At 42.1% G+C, this 26,295-nt stretch overlaps 1 protein-coding gene across 2 annotated transcripts in view; it reads right to left on the reverse strand.

Moving 5' to 3' along the window:
• LOC111266218 (uncharacterized) overlaps window positions 1-26,295 on the reverse strand; it is a 107,699-nt gene that overhangs the window by 26,652 nt on the left and 54,752 nt on the right. The window contains exon 1 of one of the 2 annotated variants that reach the window (XM_022843517.2): window positions 7,024-7,938. The exons of the other annotated variant lie outside the window; for it this stretch is intronic. The gene's annotated coding sequence lies outside the window, so the exon portion shown is untranslated. Of the gene's footprint in view, window positions 1-7,023; window positions 7,939-26,295 lie in introns of those variants that run through there. 2 annotated transcript variants of the gene reach the window in all.

A 26,295-nucleotide genomic window follows, 5' to 3' on the forward strand; every position in this document is an offset into this window, starting at 1 on the left:
TATATAGATGGGACTGGACAAACTAGACGCTAAAATGATCCAGTACCTGACATCGAATAAGTTTACAACTCCGAGCCACATAACACACAACGAGGAATCAAAGTAAGCGAACTTACAATTAGACTAAACGTTAAGAAAATATTTGTCTAGAAAAATCTAGGTTTAGAAATAAAACGGAGCTCATTTGGGCTGCGATCCCACTTACGCTAATTGTAGACTACTTCTTTGCAGGCGTACTGTTTTTCCATTTTGTGTATTTAGGTAATAGATGCGGTAAATTAAGCGAGGTAGGATTGTATTATTAGCATGGCAATAATATTGATCCTATGGAAACGTCCGTATAGTCAGAGTCGTTTTTATTTTCTCTAATTGCGAAGTTATACGTACATATATCCATGGGAACGTATTACATAGAACGTGATATGTAAACGAGTAGAGTCGACTTTTCGTACTGCTTCAAAGTAGCCGCAATGAACTATAAAACAGGCAGGCGCCAAGTTTTGGCAAGGGAATTCGTTCTGTCACTTCCACTTCCCCAAAACCAGCAAGTCCAGGACCTCGTTGCATTCTCATATCACGTTGGCTAATCATATGTGCACAGTCTTTTCGCCTTTCCATACCCTCCAATGCTGTTGGCGTAGCTAAAGAAACTATCGATTCTGTTTTCCGCTGACATTGACCAGAAGTGCGAACGTGGCCTCTACTCTGCGATGGGTTTTTCCTTGCAAAGCAAAGATTCATCCACGCACCCCACCTAGTACCGACGCTAGTGCCACAATGTGAACGCAGAACCAAACTAGAGACGAAATCCCATGGCCGAACGCTCAGCGCAGCTCTTTATCGCATAGCGGTCGTCGCACGTCGGCCGATGGTCGCATACAGAACGCACTGATGAATATTCAAGATTTGCTTCTACCATCGTCGTGGTTCTCTGCCACTTCCTCTCTCGATGTCGCCGTAATGCGACCATATCAAATATTCATTCGGCGTTGTATTCTGGTCCGGTAGTCCGTCTTTTGCTATTCATTATTCCTTCCTTCTAGTGAGTGGTCCAACGACCCTTCGTGTCCGCCGATTGCAAATACTTAGATGCGGGTAATGAAGACAACGTTTGGAATATGACGCTGCTGTATCAGCTGCTGAGTAAATTCGCTGAAAACTAGCCTTCAACGACCTCTTCTGTTCCAAAGGGCATTGCACGTTGGCTTACATTAGGAAAACTAACAAAATGGTATTTGGTGGTGCCCGTTTGTGTCAGCGAGTACTTCACTGGATGCGGCTCGATCCGATTCTTTAATTTTGTGGCGAGTCGTATCAGTTTGTGTTTGAAGAACGTACTTCATAGGCACCAAAGGCCGCAAACACTTGATCACATAACTATTGACGACGATGATCCTGCTGCTGCTAAAGTCATTTTCACATCTTAAGTCGGGAAACATGTAATTTCGTTCTTTCGACTTGGCAAAAAAACATGCAGCGTTTTAGACTAATTCTAGCATCAAATTAGGTTATCGTTCTCATTCTCTACGATCCTATCCTACCTTTCAATTTATGACCAAGTCCTGCTCACCAGAAATTTTCAGGTCTGGTGTGGAAGAGCTCCTTCAGCTGAGTTATATAAAGTTTACGAGATGTAGCCAGAGCATATATAAACGATCGTTGACCTTTTTCTTCTGCTGAAGCATTTTGTAGTGTCCAAGAGTCCCGCCAAACACAAATTACCGTTCTTTTTTAAGACTGAGATTTAGTTTGACCCTGGGCTTCGACCTAGTTTCCGAAACCACCTATTTCATTCTCTGGTTTATATTGGCGTGAAGACACGAGTTTTCGTCACTGGTGATAACTCTGCACAGTAACAGAGATGTTAAGAATCCATGAGAAGCCTTGTTTCGCTGCGCGCTTCATCCAGTCTATAACATGCCAAAGTTCTTAATAGAACTAAATACATTCTAGGTGCTCGACAATAGTCTGATAAGGGCAGCTTATTTTCTTCATTAAGTCTGGATGATTGACCGAGGTGGGATACACTTTCCAGCGATTCTTTCGGTACGTTTACTGGACTTTACGATATGCTTCTTACTGTATGTTTACTGGACCTTTGTAAAATGCAAAGGATAGGCTTTCCTCCATTGAAAAATTTTAGCCTCAGGGTTTGAACTTGTTAGAAAATTCCATTCGGTGGTGGAGGAAATTCCAATCGATTTAGAAATGAAGCGAATAACAAAAAGGTAAAACGGAGAAAAAGCAAGACCGAAATCAGTTGCGTTCTAACCTAATATAATACTTTAATCCCGTACACTGCCATTGATATCTTTAGGTCTAAGTGCAAATACAACTCGACTCTCTTGTTTTGATTCTCCTCACAGATTTTAATAGCTATGTATATTAACTCTATAAGTGATCACGGACTCGTTTAACTGTCAGTTGTATTTTTCCCACGGCATGGGACTTAACCGTCTGCTCTAGTCCACAATCTTCCTCGGCATATACATGGTAAGTCAATGCATTGCGGTTATAGGGCAAAAGTAACATGTCATACTCCACTTTGAATGACTGAGCAATGGTCGACAACAGCAATCATATGAACGACGCTGCTAGGAACCACTACCGCTTCAGAGGACATTACCGAACTGTTGAAAACGTCAGGCAGGAGAGTGAGAAAGAAAGTAAGCACCCTGTCAGAATGGACTGTTGACAGCCAACTGCCAATTTCATCCAATGTCGGGAAGTATTACAGGCGAAGCTTTTGGCTTTGAGCTTTTCGCTCAGCGGAAAGCCAGCCACCGGCAGCCTTCGTTTCTGTGCTATACGTTCCGTATTGCGTGTCGTATTTGTGTGTAAGTGTATATATATATATATGTGCGTGTGTCTCTGTCTATCTGTATGTAACAATAAAGGTTTCCTTAAGCTATTCGGCCCGCAAATTTGGAACAATTTCAGAAACCCTGCAAGCTACTTTTCAGTTTTTGGATACCGCTTTGCCTTAGGCTATTGGCCTTAGCGTTGAAATGAAAAGGGCATAGAACACGCTTCTGATGCTCGGTCTGGTAGTTCGAACGTGAACCGTTACACTGCTGCACGAAACAAGGAGACTAGAATAACAGGGCTGTGTGAAGGTTGGCGGCAGTCGCTTTCTGTCGCTTCAGTCTCGCTCTTTTCTTTCGCGAAGCAACGGGCTCGAAAGACTTGGTTGCTGCTGCCTGTTGTCCTGTTGGAAGGCGCTGTTAGAGAAGCGTGTGAAGGCCGATGAAACTTCGCAGTGTTCGAAGGGGTCCGCTGTAGCTGCTATCAAGTAAAGCTATGGCTGGATTTTGTTGAGCGCAGGCGATACCACTACCAACAGCAACAAGAGCACTGACAACAACAACGATGACGATGACGACAACAACATCTGAGCAACGAACTATGCTTTTGCCTTCCGACAACGAGGAGCCGGTAGATACATCAACTAAACAAGTCCAAGAAAAAAGCAGAATGCCGAGCAATACTAGCGAAGGAGGCGAACAGCAGGAGTCGAGCCTTGAGGCTGGATACGACAGAAAGTATGCTAGAACCTCGCATCGGCTGTACCGATAGCTGGTAAAGTTGGCGCTAGGGAAACGGTCGCACAGGCCAAAGCTAAACGATTCTTGCTTGCTTGGCTGGTTGGCTGGTCTGAGACGATCGTCGCGAGTGTATGAAAAAAGGGGTCTCACAAGGATTACTATGGAGACGAGCGGGGTCTGAGGTGGAAAAGCAAGGACGCTGCCACGGGGGCGGTTGTGTCGTTTCCCGGGGGAAATCCAAACCATGTCGAAGGTAGCCTTAGAAGGGATATAACAAGTCTACGGCGCTGCAGGCTATCTGAACAACAACAATGGCAAAAGCAGCAGCCGCCGAAAAAACACAAAGGTACGTGAGGACGTAGGCAAGACAGAACCACCAAAGAGACACTGTGTTCCGGGCTAGCCGACCTGAAATACACCGGAGAACAGAGGAGGCGAGAAGACATCGGAGGCCGTCGAGAACGAAGGAATGGGATGGGGAGCAAAAGAGTAACCGGCGCCGAAGACCAAAAGAGAGCAGCGGAAGTTGTTAACCCTGTTCTCAAAAAAAGTAAACGAAAGTTCCAGCAGGGCCGGGATTTCCGTCTACTCAACGCAAGCAGAGAGAAAAAATACGACAAGAATAACCTGATGTACCTCTGCATTGACCGCGGGCTCTGGAAAAAGCTGCCGGGACTGTTTGGAAAAGATGCAGCCCTTGGTCTCTGTCTGGCCTCTTCGAAGCTACGAAATAAAGTTAAAAGTTAAGTTCAGACAGACATACATCTTAGATGTATATAATATCAAGGGCCTACTCCTTAAAATCCTATTTTCATTGGTGAGTACGCGCAGTCCATCGCATTGCGTTAGTTTGCATTTTATACAACTGTATCGTTCTTGACCAAGGTAGGTCTTTGCGAGAAAATTCATTAGCTTTGGCGATATTTCCTCATACAAGGGCAATTTTAAGGTTAGTTATTTATATTTTAAGGGAGTAAAATTGTGAGATTTACTCAGACCAGCAAGAATATTAGATTCGTAACACAGGCTACCGGAAAAATTTTACGCATGGGAAAGGATTCCCAAAATGCAATTTGCAGGCATCTTCCGTAGCAGTGCCACTCATCTAAATGGGTTGTACGAACATTTTCCCTAGTAATCAACTCATAAATCTGTTGTTTTTATGCTGTGATATTTTTGAAGCGTTATAAACTGGGTCATTGGAAGCAAGTCGCTATAAAATGTAACTTAGTTTAGGCTTACGTACATTATTGATGCTCATCTATATGATGCTGAAAACATGTACATTATGAGTTTGAATATTTTTTGTTTTAAAAATATATCTTAGCCGTCAGATATTATTGGTATGTTGTTATTAAAACGTAAGCAATGAACTTTTCAACTTCGCGCTATACGTGATGAATTGTTTGATCGCAAGCTAAAACACACATATACATACAGGGCGGGGAATTCAAGTTGCTATTTTTGGCACTAGAATGAAGCCAATTTTTCTAGAGAAAAAAGCAATATACTTATTCTGGTGGAAAACAGTGCCTTTTTTAGAGCGAGGATCAGCTATTATGCAATGTATATGTGCCGAACGAATTTCCAACATCGATCATCTATATCACTGCCCGTTTTCATGGGGCTTTTGAAATAAAAGGCCTAAATAAGATTCACATGAGGCAAATCTGAAGATTCCCAATAAAGTCGAACTTAGAGAACTCGGAAAATCATCAAAAGGGTCATTCCTGATACACTTGAATTTTTATATTATACTTTATATTATAAAAGCTGACGGCAGTTTTGGAGGGCAGAGTACCAGTTGCCAATGGGCTTGCAAAGATTAAGTTCAACTGCATTCTATCAAACTTTTTGGCCATTTTAAGCTGCTAGTTTTTGGGATTTCAGATCCGATCTCAACGAAAAAATGTAAGTACGCTTGAATTTTTCGCATTTAGCGTATTTCCTCGCCCTCCAATATAGCTTGACTCATGCTTACGATTGAAAAGAAATGTGTGCTTCAAAATGAGAAATATTTCTTTGAGAGGAGTTAAGATCCCGGATATAAGATGTGTCTGCGGTGCATAGGGGTAACATTGCACAATTGATCCAGAAGAACACTTCTATCGTTAAAATATTTGTTCTTGTTTACATACAGTTTTAAAAACAAGTAATGAGAAAAATTTTGATTTGGACGCCAAGCGCTATACATATATATATATATTTACTCAGCCCTCTACATATAGAACCTAGTTTATGCCCCGCCTATTTTGGAAGCTGCAGGCTATTCTTTTTATGTGGACAATAGCGACAAGGCAAATATTTCGAGCCTAAACAAGTCATTCGATCCACCTATACTTTGATAAGAACCCATAACCCTGTCACAATCGCGCCTCGTAGCATCTAGGCAGAGCAGATCAAGAACATTTAAATCAGGACAAGAAAAAATATGATTGGTCAGTTCTTTTGTCAGAAGAATAACTTAGTAAGTTAACTGTGTGCCATAAGAGCCTAAGCTTGTGCACCAGTTTCGGTTCCGTGAAACCTTGAATTAGCTAAAAGATAAATAGTCTTTATACGAAAAGGATTTGTAGTGAATTTTTAATTCAATCCACTTTAACTTGTAAACAAACACGCTTGCAGCTCTTAATTATCAGCAAACTAATAAGAGTTCAATCTTCATTTGGACTTATAATTAATCAAAGCGTATATAATCTACGTAAGCTACGTATATAATCAATATCGGCCTATTGATCGACGATGTTGATTGAGACACCCACGAACGTAACGTAATGAACTCGATGTGGTAATAATGTCGTCCTATCATCATCATCTAGATTAAAACGAAGATCGCCCGGTGACACGGAACTGATCATGTGTTCTGACGCTTTCTGCAGATCAGGCCTGATAATTACTGAGAAACTATTAGAATACCGTATGCATATGTAATGTTAGATCACAACATCCAAATCAGCCGATCGAAAGAAAAAGAAAACTCCTAAATTGTATATATGTGCCCATCAATTCACTGATTTGGCCGATCAAGTACTGAAAAAGCGCAACACGTAACGCAACAGTTTATAGTGTATGAAATGAGAGCTCTGCTAATCTTTCTAGTCCGAATGAGGTTATTTCCATTAGAGCTCAGGTACGATTTGTGGAATACGACCTTTTTAACGTGCCGTATGTAAACAAAAGAAGCTGAATAGGGTGTGAATATACGTACTGGCTAGTCGGAAACGATATTGGATCAATATTTTTTTTCGCGCTTAAGAATAATGTTACCAAGCCAAATATGCGCAATTTTGAACGACGATCTTCTTCTATTTTTCTGGTAAGGTCATCATTTCGTCATCGGACAACAAAGCGATTATGACAAGTGGTCTTCACAGCCTTTCATCGAACCTATGTTAATGTAATTAGGGAAGTTTTGCTAATCGAATGGTGCAAGGTCCGAGCTATATAGCATTTCCCATTCAAGTTCTCTCATATTTACCGGATAGTTGAAGTTGTATGATACGGGGCAGGTGTCATGGTAAAAGACGACGCTTCTTCTGTTCACTGGTTCCAGTCGATTCAACAGCTCGTTGCAAACTTATTAGGTGTTGACGACAGAGGCTCGAATCAATCATCTTGCCCGGCATAATGCACAACTTCTTCCCAGTCCCGTTAAACGCATGGCATCGTCACGTTTTTCAGCGTCGGCCTGGGCTTTTATTTTTGCATGCGATCCATCACTCTTTTGTTGCGTTTCGTGCATGGGAACACAATCAAATAATTTTGCGTGTTGCAATCGTACATTTCACCGTTTTTCTAGTCAGCTTTTTTAAAATTGCTCAAAACTGCTTGCTGGTAGTTGTTTAGTCCCTTGACAATATCATGGCTGCTATTGTGTCGGTCTTGCTCAACTTTTGCGACTATTTCCTCAACTTTTTCCGTTGGTCAACCACTACGAGGAGCATTTTTCACCATAAAACTTCCAGAACGAAAGCCACAGAACCATCTTTAGGCTGTTTGATACAGCATAGCGTAGAGCATCGCCATAATCGCATTCGGTGTTGTCAGACATAGACGCACCAGTTGCTGTTTGTCAGATGTATGTGCTAAGACGCATCATGCGGAAACGACTACTACCATGGCTACCGTGCGCCACAGATCCCTTCGCCCGCTGTCGTTTGGTTTCCTCCTCTTCGCCGGATCGTGTTCGCATGATAACTGTAGGCACGATTCCGTTTTTACCATGACGAAAACCAACTGCTGCCAGGCGATTGTAGGCCAGCCCGACGCTCGGCATCACTTCAGCTATCCCTGACGTGTGGGTATACTCGTTGTGCGTCTGACAAACGAAGGTTTGCTCCCATTGTTCGGTTCCTTTTCTTCCCTACTTTATAGAAACGGGCTGACGGCTAATAAGCGTCTGCAATCATAGTCAGTGAGCGAGCCTTACCGAGAGTTCTATAGTGGGGACAGCAGCAACGACAATAGCAACTATAAAAACCGTTATAGCTTTCATATTCTGCGGAGCATTGGCTAAACTTGTTCCCGGGAGCTTCCTGCTGTACTATGAACTGCGTCGTAACGGCAGAAACAGAAACAGCAGTAGCTCTACATATTAGTTAGACCAACAGAAATTGACATCCCAATGTAGATTAGATAGAAACAATGTATATCTCTGTTACTGTTGCCACCAGCTACTCAGCATTAGAAAAGCGGGTAGAAATTTCTTCTGCGTAATCTCCATGCGTCATATTTAACGTCCGTTAGATGCTGTATGTGTTTATGGCTAAGTGGTGATTAGGACTGAACAAACTAATCCTGTTGTATATTTTATGTAGTATTATAAGGGCTTAATCACATTTCACACATCGTACATTTGCTTAACGCTTGCAAAAAAAAAACTGAAAAAATGCGTACTTTTCCCAATATTTTCTGCTACACTAACTAAATATAATATAATTTGGACAGGAGCTTCACATAAAACGTTCTAGGCCAGTACTAAACATTTGAAGCACAAAAAGCTATTTTCCAGTACACGCGATCACCGAAACATGAGCCCAAACCTCTCTCGTTCCACCTATTTTTCTATTGAGTTGTGTCTAGTTTCTTTCCCCTGAAAAAGGCTGCGCGTGTGGCCTTTACCCGTCCCTAGCCACATTTCCCTTCTCCCGTGCATGTGCGCTGGCGAGCAACCTATCGCTTAGCCGCCTATGAGAGGATATGTGCGTAAGGGCCCATCAATAGGCTCACAGCTTCGGGAGGCGTCCTGATTCGACTGACAGTTCCATCGGAAAAGACCCAGCCCCCTTCCGCCAAGATCGTCAGCCACAGCTTTAACAGCGACGTCCGAATCCCCACTTTCTCTCTCTTTCTCTCTCTCTCTCTCTCTCTGTCTTCATACCCAAGTTCTAACATGGTGCGTCCATGGAGTACAGCGATGGCTGATGGTAGAGATGGGCATGATAGCCTGTGCAATACTGTGACTAGGTGCTGGTACGTAGTAGCTGTTGTGTTATCTTATCATCGGCGCTCTGGTGGACGCTGCTGCCTACAGCAGTGAGAGGAACCGGTGGGTGAAGCGGGTTCCGCGTCCTGCGTCGTCGTCGTCGTATAATATGCATGGTTGCTTGCTTGCTTGCCTTACTGCCGGCCAGCCCGCTCACTTACATGTCCGATTTCCGACTGTCCACTACCAATGATGCCAAGACGGCCTGAAATCTGATGAGAGACCGACTGTTTCCTACGCTGCTATATAAAAGCATGCAACGAGATAATAACGGCCGAATTAACTGGGCCTGTGGTTAGGGAGTGTGGCGAACAAGGAAATAGCATTTCGCCGTAGAAAATGTCCGCTTCGCCCGTTTTATTCCTATTAAGAACAGTGACATCTACAAAATGTTCCAGAAACGTCGCGTTTCCCCAGGCTGGGTATCGTAGGGGTAGTAACAGCAATAATACACTTGCGGCACCTCCTTAGTTGCATCTGAAGGTTGCCGAAGGAAAAATAAAACCAATGCATCATCAACGGAGGGCTTTACGCTAAGAAAACTAATGGAATGTAGTCTGGTTATATAAATTGTGATTTTTTAAACATGTGCTTTCGTTCGTCTCCAGTTTCAAAGAAATATGGTCTAAATGCAACGAATATATTGGAGTATCCTATATTGAGAAAAAGCGAAAGTCCTTGCGTTTTAAAGGTTCAGTATTACTTTTCTTCCTGTGGAAATCAAGGGCGTAACTTGGAAAAATTGCTGAGAAATTTGCACTATATTTCATAATTATACTAATGCTGGCTTGTTATTCCGGAGAGTTTAATTCATGATTGTTAAGACTTAAGTATGTCATAGTTTAATGCATATACAAAAGACTTTTTGTCATTTTTAGCGCGAGCGAGCTACCAAAAGCGTTTCACATTTGAGTAACACACACTCTCTAGAACAAAAACTGAACCTGTATACGCCTAAATAGCTCTTGTCATGCATATTGCACAAATGTTTAATTTACTGCTTTGCAATATAAATAACGTTATCAAGTACCAAGTTTCAAGCTACCTAGCAAATTCTACGACTTAAGTGCCTTGCGAGTCTATGTGCATATGTCATCTGTGTCCAAGCTTAATATCACTCTCTTACTTAAGTCTTCCTACAGGTTTTATCGGTCAGTGCCTAGGTATTGCAGCAACAGACTTTTCCTTTGCCGAACTCGCTTTGCTGAGTAAATGCCTCTCGGGAACCGCCAAGTCTTCCTATTGAAGTGCGGCTCACTCAGTCGAGTAGCCCACTCAGGTCTTCCATCTGTCTCCCTCTCTCTCTCTCTCTCTCTCTCTTTTAGTTACGGCTTCATTGCAGTGGGACATTCATTGTAGCAATGGGTGTCCCACACATTGCAGCTTTTACCCATCAAGCCACTGATCTCAAAGATATTCGCCTTTTTCATTTCTGCTTCGTCGCAATTTTACAGAAATTGGTTCAGCGGGCTTCGAAGTGGGCGATAGGTGGTTTGATCTTGCTAGGTTATGCCGTTAGTTACAATAGGTGGCCAGTCGGAGGTTTCTCTCAGTGAATTCAGCGCATAAACTATTTACAATTAGAGGATAATTTACGATAAGCCAATAACAAATACGCTCTATTGAAATACGCCAACTAAAATTCCAGCCGAACAATCGGGATGTGGTGCTTGTAGCAGCTCTAAAGCGACCATTTTTATCGATACTACTCTTCTTACTACCAGGCGAAATGATTATACCTTGCGTCTATAAACAAATCTATTGTACGTAATCACGATGCTAAATACGGACACTACACAACTAAATAAAGATATCTTTTGAAAAGGATTTTTTACACAAATTTTGTAAGAGGTTATCATCAAGCTAAAAAAAAGTCTTTGTTTTACCTGTTTAATACTTTGCAAACATAGTTTATTTTTGCCATTTGCTGTCCCTTTAAAGCCTGTGTAGTCTGCTGAAGCTGGCAATCCCAAGGATCTACTTGATAAAAATGAATAAACACAAAAAATACTCGACAAACAGATACCTATAGACACAAGCAAAGACCGGTAATTTATCCACCGCCTACGTGCTTCCTTGCTCGTTGTAATAATACCGTGTGCATGTCAACCGGTTATGAACGGCTGTGACGATTTTGCCAAACTTAAGCGCAAAATATCTAGGCCAGCTCTCCCTGCCGACGTTTTTCTGCAGAAACGGATATTCTCCATTGTTGCTCTGTGGCGCCAATCGACCCTGTTTGTGCCCTCATTTCCGCGGGACGCACCAGCTAATAACAAGATCTGTTCCATTTTCATACCGCTTATATATTCCTTTTTCCGCGACATTTTATTGTCTAAGTATGGAAGCAGATGCCCCTATGTGTTACGTTCATTTGTCGGTCTATCGGCCTTTATGAAGTAGTTGTAAAAGAGACTTTCGATGAGCTCGAAACGAGCTCCTTGTTACTATCTAGCATTTACGAACACTCCTCAGACGCTAGCAGCCCTCAGTAGATACTAACACTAACACTGTGTACCACCGTTATAATATTTCGCCTCTCCTTCATTGGCTACATCCGTGAGGACGACAACAGCAGGTGTAAACGTAGCAGTGGCGGCACCTGCACTCCTATCGGCCTTTAGCCTTCTCCCTCTGACTCTACGCGTTCGTTAGGGACCAACATCCCGTGAGAGTATGGTAGGTTCCTCTCGCAACCTTCTTTTCTAGTTTCCACGGCAGCCGCCTTGCGTTAGACCTGCCGGAGTTTATGGTACGCCGAGTCCGCCCCCGTTTCAGGCGCTGCGGGCTCTCATTTTCCGCACTTACGATGGAAGCGGCTATATCTCATCTTGCAGTGCTCGAAACCACTCTCTCTAAACACGGAGCCCAGCCTAAATAACTCTGTATGTGTCTGCGTGGCAAACTAGTGCGATTGCATTTCTAGTCGTGTGCATTAGGAGGCTTGTATGAGCGCAGACATACAAAAGAGGGGTTCATACGATGGCGCTTTGCTCTCAAAAGCACGCGAAGAACTGCTGGTAGTCAAATGAATGACATGAAAAAGCCTTTTGAAGCCCTTCCCACGCATTCATACCATCACGGTCTAACTTCTCGCGCTTGCCGTTGGCCGCGATCTTGCATTGCATTTTAATCATAAATATTGTGCATATAGGTTGTTGCGGCGAGACAATTGTAACGATTTAGTAGAAGAAAAGGCTATACAAAAGCTACACAAAGCTGCCGTAATAGCCACCCTCCATGAATGGCTCTAAGTTTAGGCATAAACACGTTTCGGATAAGTACCACTTTACACTTTACTTTACTGTCTATGCAATAAAAGTACGTGAAACTTTTGTGAAAATTGATTAAGGTATAGATTGTTTTGGCCTATATACAACATTGTAGCTCGTCTTCGGAAGTACATATATCACAGTTTCCTTGATCAAAGAAAGCTGCATGACGTCGAAAATTACACTTTCCAATCAATTGTTGCGCGTCACAAAGGCCATGGTAACACCGGCGAGAGCTCCGATCAAACAAACGTCTCAGTAATAGCAAACGCGCATACAACAAAGACAATGCTGTTTTGGACCAATTAGCCACAAGCTATTCAATGTTTCAATATACACACAGACAGAGAGCGATCCACCCGCGGCGTGACGCTCGATTCCCTTGCTTTGCGTATTCCTCATATATATTAAGTTTCTTTGTAACTGATTCAAGAGTAGCCTAAATTTTTATCTAGTATGCTAGATTGCAGGACAAAGCCGGATTGCGTGGGCAATTTATGCTGCTGGTGCAGATGGTGATATCGCTGATATTGGAAACAAATAGTGTAAAAACAACACGTCTAAATTAATACTAGATGGGGAACCGACGTTTATAGTTTGCAGCTTTACAGCTTAGCCGACAGACTGGATCGTTTTGTGGACCTGACTTGACTTAGGATGATAAGGACCAGTTGAATACTGAATCGTCCTAGTCAAAAGCCGTCCAATAGAAATGTATTTAATTTGTCAGTATAATAATTGACTAATCTGAATATAGGAATTCCAAACAAACACAAAAATACATACATAATTTTTTGACCAACTAAAAAATTCATTGTTATGTCGTTGGCAGTTTTCATATTTGAAATTTCAATAGTGAGCCAACACCCGTGCTGTATAGTCACAATCAGTTACCTCAAAATCCCAGAAACAAAGCAATGGATACCTCTTTTTCTCCATATATGTATATATGCATATATATATATATATATATATATATATATAGAGAGGGAGAGAGAGAGGCGCCTGTCGGTGATAGGTTACCAAGTGCCAAGGCAAGGATTAGGTTAAACGGTCTTCGGAGTTCGTATACGTATTCAGCCATTTCTGGGATCAGAAATGAGCGCAAAATTAGTATAAGCAAGTCAATCTAAACGAACCTTACAGCGTTTATCTAGGACAGATTGCCTAATTTATCTAAAGGTTTCCCTGAGACTGTCCTCGAAATAAACAAGATTCTATTATTATGCACTGTTGGCATTAACCGGTACCAGTTGGCGATTCAAATTATGTCTGAAATCAATTTCTGCTTGCATCAGTTCAAGATTCGAATGATGGTTAAAGCAAGGCTCACATTTTGTATTGGCGAGGATCAAAGCGATCATGTAAAAATTTAAACCCTCGTGACTTTCCTCGATCATGCATTTCTAACAAATCGTTTACACTTCGGTGACCGATGCGTGTACCGTTCCATTCTTTGCATATACATTACTTCAATGTAACCCCAACATAACGAAGGCCAAAATCAAGCGGGTTCCAAAATAACATTAATTCAATTCATATTTTAGGGAATAAAATGTACAGAGTGCTATAAATAATGACGAGTTCCCATTAACGCACTGCAACATCTCTCACTATTGCTTGCATCACCACTATTATTTCAGTTAGCGAGGAATGACATAGGAATAATACATTAACCCAGAGTTCATACACTAGCTCAGCTTCTGTCCAGTCATCCCTATCTATTTTCTACCAATGAACATTTCGTAACTACTCTGTTTAATCTCCATATTTAAAGTTTGACCACTTTATATGGGAATCAAGTTCTATCGACAAACTGCCTTGTTAGCCAAACTATCTATTATCGTGCTTTTTTTGCACGCGGTCATCCGCTGTCGTTGTTGTGAATCGATGGATAGAGACACGAAATTCGTCCGCTGCGGCATGGCAATCGTCGTCGACCTATCTTACCGGATCACTCGATCTATGAGCATGTATCTACAGTATGTTTTTTTGTACGTCCATGTTTAAATAACTTTTTTATAGGGGCAAGGCGTTGTACAGTGTGCGGTTCCGATGAGTCCCACGCCATCATCATCATAATCTCAGAAAATTTTCAGGCTTAATCAGCCCTCCGATTGAAGCTGTATTACGTATGTAGTCATACCAAATATGAGGGAGTTTACTCAAATCAAAAAGACATAATGTTCTTTAGTTATGTTCATTACTGAACTAAATACCACAATAACATACATTATTATACAAATAACAATCCGACTCCGATAAGTGCTTACAAAGCATTAAGAGTATACCTCATACACGCAAGTCACCTATTTCTATGGAGATGATTAAATCGTTGACATTTTATAATCGATATAGTCCGGCATACCGAATTTTTACTTTGTGGTGACGATGAATTTTCATAATCGAACTGTGGTACTAAATTTGACAGACTACCGCTAAATTCGGCGTGCGTACATATTCTTGGCCTTGGAATAGAGGCCAGCTGCATCGGACAGCGACGTAATAACGCTGAAATAACATGTTTTTTGCTAAAAATACGATGTTATGCGTAAATGTATTCGCTCATTAAAGATGGAGTGTGCGTTAACGAGGATCGCATACTTACACCTGTGCTCGTCAAAACAATGCTCACTGTACGATGTATGCGATGCCTGTGCACGCCTTCTTTATCCAAATTCATTTCTATTGAAATATATACGGATACGCGGATATATGCGGATACGTAGCTCATGTGCAAAAATACGTTAATTAGGCCCATGTACAATAATAAATATGTCTAATTTATATTATATAGATGCTTTTAGTATGATATTTCGCGAAAGTAACGTAACGCCCTTGAGTTGAGATAACGAGACGGCGGGAAGCTAATCTATGACCTTAGAGTCGACGTTTGTTCTTGCCATCGATACGATTTGGTCGTTTCTATTTTCAGAGTATATATTGCAAGCAACAGATTTACGTTCAAAGAAGTACGATAAGGCTTGCAAGCTATCGTAATAATGCACACACTCAATCGATGACAGACAGATACATAATATCATTACTTAAAAAAACTAAAAGACTAAAAGTGAAACCATTCAAACAATTCATTGTTTCCGCGCATTCGTACAATTGGCCATGAGGACTCAATACGGGACGTTCATAAATTCGATCGCATAAATTTGCTCCTTTATGGACTAACTCGGTCAAAAATGCATTTCCGAGTCTGTCAAATCCATGATCTCGTCGCAGACGGTAGCTTTAGAAGTTACTCTGTGTGAAGCAACTGCTCTCTTGCCTTCTCTATTTTAATGCATCGCTGTTAAATACACAAAATGGCCTTGATAACTTTTTTCGGGTTCACTACTGTTTACCGCCTCGATTAGGTATTGCTACAGGAAGTACGCTACTGCAGTCTCTATAATCTCCCTTCTAATTTGTGCTTTTTCATCGTCCGACTCCGTCTGCCGTCCCTCATGACCTCTGTACTCCCTGAGACTTGCCCCCCTTCCCGCTGGAGCTTGGAAAATCCTACAAACCAGTATCGGAACTAGCCGTTAACAAAAAACAAAAGGCATCTCATAAATTTTGCTTGGCAATGATAACAAGTAGCCGCTTATAATATGCTAGTCTTGTTTAGACGCTTCTATTTTTTCCCAGTCGTCTAAGCCAGAGTGACCATGGTATACTAGTAGCCGTCAAACGAGCACAACACAGATAGAACAGGGTGCAGCATCAACAAGAGAAGTGGTGACATCCAAAAAAGAAATATATCCTCTCAAACAGACGCATTATTTCTTCACTAACATGACAAGATTAGATACAGATTGGCTGCTTCTGACCATTGCGACTTGTTTCTCGCTACCTACAATGGATCGGACAACCGAGTACTCCAGGGCCGCGCAGGTCACCACGAGAAGATAAACCTAGTACCAACTAAAACCTTCGTTTTGGATACATCGTATAGCGGATGTAAACTTCCCATATATTCACAATAACTTCGCTTCCCTGCGTGTAGAGAAATTATGTAATGGCCAACGCTTCATGCCTCCCTCGCAGCCAGTAACGGTAGTACAATATAGCAGAGTTACGCAGTATAAAGTATATATGAGGTCACCAACTGTTGAATCGGCACCGTCAACAATTGCACGAACTGCCGTATAGAAGCAGCAGTATGGCCACGAAGAGGCAATCGCGCCGTAGAACAATTACGTTAGAAATTGAAAAACTCAATTTGATCTCGTGACCCAAGTTAAATTCCCATGGGTTGACCGAATGGCCGTCTACTGATTTAATGCTGGCTGACTTAAAGCAAACCGAGTCGCCGCTGCTGCTGATCGTGACGTTGGCGGTTCGTTCTTCTATTTAGCTTTTCTCAGGCTCCTCAGTCAACAGCCAAAAGCTATGCCTGCAGCATTAACGGAGCCGCCAACGATGTTTCTCACGAGCTGCTATCCTTTTCCCCATTTTAAATTCCGTCCTCTTACAGAGATGTTCGTCTACCCGCTTTTGGCTTCTGCGGCTGTCCCGATCGTTTTTAACTGTTGCGCTTGGTGTGCAGTTACAGCTGAGGTGTTCGAGAGGAGAAGCTGTCGTCTGCGTGGGACCATTGCTTCGTGGACCGCCAGACCACTTGTCAGACAATTCTGGCCGTTGTCCTTGTTCCTGACGCTATCGCCCGCGTCATCAATGTTGCCCCTTAGACTAGGTAATTGCAGCGAGGTTGTCTTTTTAGTCCTGCTCCGCTGCTTTCGTTCCAACGTCACGGTGGCATCATATAGACTGATCACAGTCGATTTTTGGTCAGAAGTCTTTTGACCATTACACTGCGTTTTGCGTTGGTCGGTCAAATAGGCCAGCTAAAAAAGGGCAGGCGGGCCGGAGAACGAACAGGCAGGACAAAGAGCGAATCAATGTTACAACAATGGCGGTCTTAGTGGCCATGGTGGCTGGTGTTCGGTTTCCGTTTTGAAAAGGGCAAAGCGGAAGCAGATCGAAAGCAGTCCTCTAGTAAAGTGAATGATGACGCGCTTATAGACGTGACTGGGAATCCTGATCCTTTTGCTGATCCTCTACCACTGGACTCATAAATCCAGCCTGACGACCAAGGCCGGTACGCTGCCTGCGTCAATATTTTGCTGCTGCTGCTGCTACCACGAATGCGACTACCGCAGATGCCTTTTCGTCATACCATGGCCTATAGCCAGTACCTAGACTTCCGGCACAGCCAATTTCGTAGTTTCATTCTTTGTTCTCTTCCATCCTTGATTTCTTCTTCATCATCCCCCTCACCTAACTTATTCTCCTAGGAAGGTCCACCTCGCAACAGGCCCGTCTTGGCTTCGTGAAATGGTCCGACAGCCTTAGGAGCAAGCAGGGGTGCGGCTAGACGCAAAAGAAATCGAAATGAACAAGAAAAAGAATTCAGAGGGACCGAAGAGGAGGCGTTAACAAACAAGTTAATTCAGATTCAGGGTGACCGTACCTTCGTCTGAAAAATCGCTTATATTTTTGCGCGACCGAGATTCACCAAGCAAACGTCCTGCATTGTCAATTGCTGTATAAGAATCTTTCGAAATCTTTCGCAAAGAGCCTGGGCCACCAGATTCGTCGGATGAGACCAGTTTATGGGTCTAGCCAATTCGTTAGCAGCTAATTTCGAGCCTTACATAAGAGATACAAAATTAGATTTTTGCAAAGAAATTGATTTTTCTTAGGTAGAGAGTCGTATTCTATATTACATGATTGGCTCTAGATAAGAACTGAAGTTTTCTGAAATGTATGGGTGTCTTAACTTCTCTGGCAGTATAATATTTGCAATAGAGAAACTTTGGAATGACGGGCCAACAATAACAGCTTAGTATAAATGGAATCAAGAGGCAATTGGAATAAGTGTATAAATAATCTCCTTTAAAGCTATGAGATAACTGAAATTTTATAGTACAAGATAATTGGATCCCTTAAACAGAATAATGGAATAACACAGCACAGTAACGGAATAACTCGGACCACGAAGTAAAATTACTGGAAAAAGGTGATGAGAGAAGTGCAACGAAGAAACTAATGGAACAGCAGCTAAGACAGCCAACAATGTAACAGGACGAATTCGAGTTTGAAACTGACTTCAAAGCAAAGAGGGTTAAATTCGCTCTGAGCTGCTTGGAATAACCCCTGGATACGTTGTAAGCTACGTTCGAATCAGGGCATAGATACATTTTGTTTCGCGTCAATGGCCAGCCATCTGATGAAATGCCTAACGATGATGCCGGATGTAAAAAACAAGGATAGGGTTACTATTGAGGTTGAGGCAAGTAACAGGATAATGTTGGATAACGTCTTGTACGTTATGGATCATATGCAGACAAAGAGTGAACAAGCCTCAGGTGTTATTTGAAAAACAAACCGCTTATATATATATATATGTGAACCTCGACAGTCTTAGAACAGCAGAGTTCTGTTAATAGTGATGCTATTGATCCTGGAGTTGTAGCATTGCGTTGAATCATCGCTCACAAGTGCCGCTCGCGTTGTGTGTAGCCATGCTTGTTCAAAGCTTTAAAGGGGTCACTGAGGACAATTCCACTATTTGTCTTCTGTGAGCGACCCCTTTTATCTCCCCCGGACCAGCAGATCGAATTAAATTAGACGACCAGCGATGTGTGTAAACCGAAAAGAAAACGGGGAAGTTTACGAGAACAAGGAGAAGCGCACAATATATCGCTGAACCGTACCCGATTACATCAACTCCAGTTTCAAACAGAAACTGCTGGCCTCCCGTCGCCGCCTCTCCCACCTCTTACCCAGAGGTGAAGTCGCCGTCAGTAGAAGGCAATAAAGGAAAAATGGTTCCATTTAATTTAAGCTTGCCTCACTCCGATCCCAGAACCTTCCAACACTATCCCTGTTCGGCCTTTCCGTCCGAAGCATTTCAATAAGCGCCAACAATTTGGTCCGTCATACGACGCAGCTTGTGCAGTACTGGCATCTTCGAACGAGGCATCAGATCAGGAATTCGTCTGCGGACGAAATGGACAAAAGGGTCTGGTGATCAGGAAATGCGTTGCGGTCACGATTCTATTGGCAACCCAACACAGAGGTAGATATCAGAAGCATATAAGTGATCTTTGAGTTTTTGCTACCGATACCGTTAGGTCTGTCTATATGTGACTTTCCTGTATATCGACGGTGGGTCTTTTTACTGCAAAAAGGTCCGACTGCCCAGTGCAAAAATGATGCGGAACGAAAAACTGGTTTTACCAGACGTATTTACTTGAACCGAGCAACCACTGGAAATGGACATTCGGTGAAGAGAAACCGCGGCCACAAACTACGCTTATCCGCCGTGATTTACCGCTGTTTACGAGAGTTCTAATTGTCTTTCAAAAGTGGATTCCTGTCACACCCATACGCACTTCCTTAGCAGAACCTGACAGACGATAAAACTGAACGCTTAAAAAGCACTATAAAAGATGGAGCAAAAAGGTCCGGTGATAAGGGTGGGTATAGCGCAGGCAACAGGCTACATATAGCAAATTTGCTAAACAATAAAGCAGCTTGAAAGCACTTGTACATAATTAAAGCGTAGCAATTTCATTCGAAATGATGCTATTATAATAGCTACAAAAAGTATTATATCTGAAGTCTGGTAAAAAAAGAGATATAATAGTTTAAATTTCTCCGTAAATATCTTCAATGCATCCAAATCGTCTGCGCTGTCGTGAAGATAGTTATCGTTTTCCAACTTAAGAAGGATGTCAGCTTAGACTATATGTGTTAAAAAACTATAGACAGTTGCCAGTAATTTAATTTGGTCGTCTTTCTTTGGTGGATTAATAGTAGGATTCTTCTTTCGATTATCCTCTACCAGAATATTAGCTCAGCGTCATTCCAGATCTATCCATATTAGCTCGGCGAAAAAGCTCTACGGCTTCATCTTAAAATAAATAAATATACGGCAGTATAAAAAGTTCGCTTTGTTGATTAATTCGATCTTCCGATAAAACGCAAAGAACGTTTTTTTTTCTTGTTTTCAGTATATGAATTTCTAAAAACATTCATGTAATATGTATCAATATACCTAAATCGACCCAGAATAAAACAAAAATACGTTTCCAATGGTCAGGCCCAAGCCATATAACCCGTCAAGTACGCCAAAATAGCAGTCGCTGATTTCGCAGTAATAACTGAAATTTAATTTAATTTAATAACTGAAAAAGCAGCATTTATTTATTTTTTTATATAGTAGTATCTATTATTATGCACTGTATTATCATCAGATGGCATGCGCCAGGATACAAGGCAGTGGATGAGTACAAAAGTGATTCTGAAGCATTTTTTTTTCTATAAAATATCCATAGAAATTACGTCTATCCATTACATATAACAAACGTCATGAACAATTTGTAAAGTTCTTCGCAAAAGTCTAATATACTATTCAAACGATTCTTAAAATCAAACACATCAAACAGAGTCCTATATATCCCTTGAATCACACCCTTATTGGCTTATGCTTCCGCTGCGCATTTCTCAATCTATGACGAGCTTTTTCGAGAAGGGAAACTCAAATCTCGACCTATGCAGTAGTGGCGGCAGCAAGACGAGCTGCAATAGGGGTGGAAGCCATCTTCCTGCAGCTCGAACTGCGTAATCCTTGCGACTCAACTTCGATAATTCCAACTTCATCCGGACTAGATTTTGTTGCCCGAAGGCAGTCCGTCTAAGTGGGCGATAGCGGAAAATTGACCTTGCGGGTCCTATCGCTGTTCAAGCGGTCCGTGCCTTTGTGTGCATGTGTGTACAGAGAGCCTCAATTGCTTCTTTCTCTATCGTTGCTTGCCTTCGCGGGAATAACAACGACTCCATCGAAGATAATTGTCTGGAAATTCGACGCACATAGCAGGGGCATCATCTGATCTTATTTGATATGCTTCGCTTGCATCCCGATAAAGTAAACATCGACTTAATTTTAGCTTAGCCTTAGATAGCCTTAGATAGTATATCTGAGCCAACCCAGGTTGGCTCAGATATAAGGCCTAAGCGATAAAGCGGAAAAAAACAAATAGTGTTGACTTTCTTAACATCGTGAAACGATAAAAGGCAAGCAAGGAGCGATTATGTTCAATTCATTGCAATCAACAATTTGTTGCTAGGTGCAAAAATCAAAGGAATTCACATCATCTCCATAACCGGACAGAGAAAAATATAGTCTACGGGGTAACACGCAATGTCGTTCTGTCTACTCTGCATGTTGTTCTAGCCACACGCATTCTCTATTGGCAGGTCTATATTTATTTGCCATAAGCTTCCTATTATGTACCCACTCCGCCGTAAACCTTAAGATAACCATGTTGGCAATAAACTTCAGGAACATGACTACGCCAGCCGATACGAACAAGCAAATGACAAAACCTTTACTCCGTAAACTTATATGCGCTTTTGTGCTAACGAGAATCTGTGTACTTCTTATAACAGGTAAAAACAATTACAGACTGATGAAAATAAAAATGATTTGCAGGATAATATAATTCGCCATATTTCAATTACGGCTCAACCAACCCGCAAGCCCATATATAGGCGTGTCGCTGTTGATACAGTTCCCAGATATATATATATATATATATATACATATATATGCACAAAAGGTAGCACATCTGATTAACGTCAATTAGCCAAAAAAAACAGAAAGTAGCACTTTGATCAATCATCGCCGCGTTTCATATACGACCAGTATACCGGTTCTTCGCCAAACACGGACCTACAGAGCCGTGACCGCTGCCACTACGAGCAGTACTATTATAATGACTACTAATTATAATTATAATTATTCAAGGTTTTATAGGACATAGTAATTATAAAAGTAAGAATAGTTTCAGCATTTGATAGATACACGTGATCTTGTCTGCTTTCGTTAGTATTAGAATCCGTTCGTATAGGTCTATTATGTTGCTGCCTTCGCATGCGTATATTGATTGCCGATGGTATCGAGATAATAGCGCGTAACATCAAATACATACACTCTGTGCCACCGGAAGATAGTTGGGGTAATCGCTTTATGTAGCGTATGACAGGGTTCCCAGCGGGACTTCATTACAGGTAATGTAACATTTCTATTCGGCTTTGCCTCTGTACCTTACCGATGATGCGATATTTTCATTACTGCTACTCGATAGAATTTGTTTCTTATTGTGTTTGCTGCTGTTGGTGATGGCATCGACGATGACGCCGTCTCTTTCTCATTTTACATATATCAAAATAGTCTAGCTCAAGTTTATGTTGACAACCATCGATTATCTACGTATGAATGAAACGCCAGTAGATTTATTGGAGCGTGAATTTTTCTCAGAGCATCTGCCGTTGCGCAAAGTAGCGCGCTAGCGATTCGAGTCTCTGACATGGGGCTCGCCAATGAAGCAACAATAGTTCACATTGTTCGCAAGGGTATTTTGAGGTACGCCATAGTCGGTACCTGGTTCTTGTACAGCGACTTCATCCAGATAAACACGCGGACGCGTGACCTATTCCGCGCAACTGCAGAAATATAAAAACAGCCTGTCTATATGCTATTTCTACTTTGCATACGTGCAAAATGTGATCATCGTGACACTCTGGTTGGCTTCATCGAAAATGAAGATGCAGGTGAGTATTTAAAGGCTAGTCATTCAGACTGTCATTTGGCCTAATTCTATTCTGGTCTTATATTTGCGTGAATTTTATGAGCGAATCAGAGCATAGTCTTAGCATTAACTACGATAAACGTTTCCACGAACTTTACAAGACCGATTCGTCATCGTCGAAAGACATGTTGACTCATTCACGCCCCCTAGTGATGAGTGGCATGCGTTTATGGCAATTAGGAGTTTTAAATCTAAACAAAAAAAAGGCAAATCGATAAAGAGTTTATCTCCGAAGATCGAATAAGGTCACGTTGGTTGCAGTCAGTTTCATAAGAGGGGTTTGGCTAGTTATAGCTCGGTGTACTTAAGCGTAGACTGTAATTGTCTAAAGCGGTAGATTGCCAAAGCTTTTGGCTAAGTCAAGGAGCAGTTTTGGTAAAAAGATTCGATCGTCGTTTTAGCAGTACAAAGAATGGCAAAAACCTTCAGCAAACCAAAACTACTCTTCTTTTAGCGCTTCTTTTTCGTTGTCCTCTTCGTTGCTTTTTTAGTATGCTATTTACAATGACTCAACTCAAAGTGGTTGGTCTGCTCCCGCCGCTGCTTGCCTTTAAGCGAACCCGATATCAGTTTTTATTTAGCCTATTATTTCAGGCCTTCTCATCCTCTGGTCTTTCTTGTCTGTTCTAAAGCTTCCGCCACGCATCGACTCTCTAGCTGGCGGATCGGCCGCCCGGTTTCACGACTACGAACAAGCCCCCCTCCGTTCCATAGAGAGACACACACAAACAGACAGACAGACAGACAGATGTTCTTCACTGCTAGGGTATTGTTAGCCTTTAGTTAACAAGCCAGCTGGCTGGCGCCAGCTGTTAGGGGCCATGGTCTGCGAGCAGACCACAAACAGCTGCACCGGTCGTCGAAGCCGACTCGAGATCTTAAATACAGTCTTTAGCCCCTGCAACAGTAGTAATAGCCGAGGAAAAGCAAACTTGAGAAAACGAGGTTGGTTTGTACTGGATTCGACGGGTTGTTGCGAGACAGACATGATGGCAGCCGCTTGGGCAGCGGCGCTGTCATTCAAGCTCGTGACGGCAGTATTGGGAAACACGCGTTCGGACAAGCTTACTCCTGCTGTGGGCCTACACCTAAGGGTACCAGAAACATAGTAACGTACCGCATGGTTGGCAATGTTCAGACATACGCAGAATGCTGAAAAGCAGTAGTTGGCTGCACAGCTTTGCCGACTTTGCAGTAGCCGGTGAAGCTATAGCATGGAACTACTTGTAAAAGCATACGAGATAAAGAAACGTCAAGCACAAAAAGAGCTATAATTTAGCTGCAAAATATGACCACTTGCTAACCCCTCTATTCTATCCTTCCCCTCTACATCCGAAGTCTTAACCCATTTTATCCGTTCAGCACTTTGGGTAGAAACGCCAAGAGTAGCAGCCCTGTAAAGGGGCATACGTTCCTGGACTTCTACTACTTGCTTTTCTCTGCAACATTATAATGTTAGTATATTACGTTTGCTGTTTTACTTTAGGTTTTTTTGTTTTCTTTTATTTCCTTTCTTCCGCCTAAACCTTCAGCCTGCCAAAGCCGTTTCTGCTCTTAGTCTCTGCTTTCTAAATCGTGTGCCACCGTCCGGTTCGTCGGCTCCGTTTGCGCTATTTCGAAATTTATCCCAGGAGTTCCCCGATCTTGATCAAATTTTTTCGAACTTTCCTCACTCGCGAGATCCGCCTGGCGGCGCCACTATTCCATCTCTCCCTTCTAGCTTCCTTGTGCTTTTCTACGTTGTTCTTCACAGAACTGAATTGTACAGTATATTTCCCCGCCCGCGCTCTTTCGATCTCGCTATATTCAACTCCGCCTTGTCCGCAAGGCTTCAAGTAGAACCCGATTGCACTTTGTATCATTGTCTTTCTGCGGATATATTGTTGGTTGGACGGACCCGCGCAAGCCGGCCAAGCGATTGAAAACGATCCAGTATTTAACTTAATCGTCTACTGCAGAAGATATAGTAATTGGAAGCCTTAGATTTTTGGAGATTTCAGTAGAAGACAAACAGAAGATCAGCTAACCGTAAGTAGTGATAAATATACTAACTATCGTGATGAATTGGTAGGTTTAGGGTTTTTCAACTAATATAGAGTTCTGGTAGGCAGTGTACTGTAGACTAGAGAATGACGATCGGTAAACAATAATTGCCTCAAGTAATTCGATGTGGACTTTGCTATTATGAAATCGTGTTTTCATAGCCACTAGAAACGTTATAATTAAAATTTGTAAATAACCCAGGTAATTGTTTTGAGTCACCGATCATACAATTCATTGTGTGAGTCAATTTGGCGTCGTTATTCCGTATATATATATATAGCTAGGATTTTATAACTTCGCAAAATGCTACCATAAAAAAGGAAAAAATTATTATATAACGTTAGCATTTCTTAGAGTGTTTTCGTCGTCTTCTACATACAGAAGTATTCGTGCGAGAATCGAAGAAGCTGAGAAGCGAAGAAGAGAACGGCATTATAAGCAAAAACATAGAAGTTATAAGTTAAACAAAGACAGATTTACAAATTGACATTTTCCGATAGTGATCGTCATTTTGTTAGTTCAGATATACTCAAAAAAATATTAGATTCGATTTTTGTAGTGATTATTAGCATACCAACTACCAATACGAACGTATTGTCACTTACACACCATGCGCTTTACCTGGCCTAACTTTTTAACTTGTTCAACTTGATCTGCCCAGCACCACATAAGGTTGTTGACACATATTCTCGGGTTATCCTGTTCGTGTCTATAATATAAACACAGCGTCATCAGCGAACTACAACCACGGCACCCGGTCTTCGCGCCCCAATCGCACGATCCCTCCTCTTTAAACTGTTCGCAGTATCCGAGCGAGCCCCAAAGGTCCCGGCTCCGATGACTCATTTGTGCGACGGCTCCCGTAGCACTTCCTACTGCTCAACCTTATCTATGGCAATATACATAGACATCGTGTACAGCAAGGGCTTACTGGAAACCACACGGTGTATACACTGTGCTGTAGCTATGTCCATTGTATGTTGTACTGCAGAGCCCTCTGTCGCATAGCCCATATCACAAGGGCCGTACAAAAGAGTCGGTATACAGTCACCTGTACGTGTGGTGCTTGTAGCATCTGTACGAAAACTGCGTGCAAGCCAAGGACAAGAGGGCTCCAGAGCCGCTGCTGATGTCTGTGGCTGTTCTTGATGTTGTGTTGGATACGTCATTGTATTCATCGGTATCCACCCGCGAAATGGCGGCCGAGTGACTTTTGAGGCCGTATATACGAAAACGCTATTCCCAGTTTTTATGTTACTTCATTTGCGACAGCCGACGCAACTCGGTTGTCGTGT

The sequence above is a fragment of the Varroa jacobsoni genome, unplaced genomic scaffold (assembly GCF_002532875.2).
Source record: "Varroa jacobsoni isolate VJ856 unplaced genomic scaffold, vjacob_1.0 scaffold_1065, whole genome shotgun sequence".
Lineage (NCBI taxonomy): Eukaryota > Metazoa > Arthropoda > Arachnida > Mesostigmata > Varroidae > Varroa > Varroa jacobsoni.